Here is a 1,890-nt window from a genome sequence, read left to right on the forward strand (position 1 = left end):
AGCTTGCCCTCTGAGGGATGCCAGTGTCTCCTAGAGCCTCATGCATCTGCCCAGCCCCTTAATGACTCCTTGCCCCAGGGAAGGGCATAAATTCCTCTTTCTCTTCCCCATCACACTGATTTGTCTGAAAACAATGAGATCCTTTAGGCGAAACTTCATTTACCTATGACATTCTCCATGCAGCATTTCTCCGTTACATATGGTTGGCACAAACATCTACATGGACACACATGTGTAGCTACTGAGTCCAGGTATGAGGGCAGCTGACGCTGGGCTCTAATGTGCTCCTGCCTTCCCATCTCCACCCTTTGAGTCCCTATCCTCAGTGAAACACCAGGCACCTCCACTGCTGGGGATGCCCCATCGTGGATGTCAGCACTGCAAAGCACAGGCAGCTTTCATCTCCAGCTCCACATGACACTGTAACCCATGTGCTCTCTTGGGAACAGACTCAATCCAAAACATATTTTAGTTTTAGAGGGTGGAGAAAGTTCATGGTCACCGTGACTCTGGGTCAAAAGAGCTCCAGAAGTGGTTAGAGCAGTTGCTTCTGGAGGGATCAGAGCACCCTCGGATTGTTCCTGGAGGGTTTCTGACGAATCCAAGCCACAGCATATGGACACAGGCCCCACAGTGGTGGGCCAGGGACAGGAGGAGATCCATAGCATTCAGGATGTGGCTTAACTCAGCTCACATAAACATCAGATTTCATTGATGGAGCTCAAATTAAACATGCACACGCACCAGGATGTGACACAACTTTACTAATAAAACTGCAGTGTGGGAAACGCCAGAGAAAGAAGCTAGCAGCAGCAATTAATGCGTGGAGCAAATAGGCCAGCTGCAATTTATTCTGCATGTGCTTCAGACATTTTAAATTGTCTTCATTCCTCACAAAGTTTTTGTGATGCCTGTCGCAGGACCATGTTTTAAATGCCAAATTTAGCTCCAATGAGCATTGCTTAGCAGTCTCACGAATGCTCTCCCTGCCTATTGTGAAGTGGCAGGTAAACAAATTATTAATACAAAATATTTATTGTGCAACGTTTTACAATGCCTAGTCAGCTTAGCTAAATATTAAAAGCTCTTTTTTTTTTTTTGTGGCACATGATGGCTGGTTAATAGCAGAAGGGAGGCACTCAAGCCTCTTGCTCTTCAAAACAATTAGGACTCTAAAGAAAGGCTGAGGTAGATGGGAATGGGATTTCCTCACCTCATCCCTGGTGCCTACAAGGCAGACAGCTCAGTCCCAGCAACTCACCAGCAGCTCCTTTGTATTCAGTGGAGAGAAACAGGCAGCCCGGATGATGGCTTTAAATGAAACAAAATGTTCCTAGAGAGTCTACAGCTCTACAGAGTAGACGTCCACCTATATTTATGGTTATGGCTGACAGTGATACACCTCAGAGCAGAGGGTGGGGAATTTTGGAGTCAGCGGGATAAACAGGCCACAGCAAAGATGTGTTGTCAAAACAAAGTAGAAGATAAGCGGGACCCTGTACATTTTTGCACGATCATGGAGATGTGGGTCTGTTTGTTCTCAGAACGACCTGCCCTAGTGTCGTGGTTTAGGCCAAATCGGCTACTGGGGACCTGGAGGACCCCAGGTGGGACCGACAGATGCTCTCCTCTACCCCTCTTCAAAGAGAGGGGCAGAGGAGGAAAAAGAGACTTACGAGTTTAGAAGGAACTAAACTACTTTAATGAAATATTAATAATAAAAAAATAATGAAATATATACAAAACCATGTCAAGCTCCCGAGATGACAATCACGACACTGGCTGGCACTGGGGCAGTCCCAGGCTGGACTCAGTGACGGACGGGAAATGGATTCCGGATCTGCATTCAGGGTCAGGATCGCAGGCAGATGAACAGAGTCCTCCTCAGAC

Source organism: Charadrius vociferus, unplaced genomic scaffold (assembly GCF_000708025.1).
Source record: "Charadrius vociferus isolate BGI_N301 unplaced genomic scaffold, ASM70802v2 scaffold308, whole genome shotgun sequence".
Lineage (NCBI taxonomy): Eukaryota > Metazoa > Chordata > Aves > Charadriiformes > Charadriidae > Charadrius > Charadrius vociferus.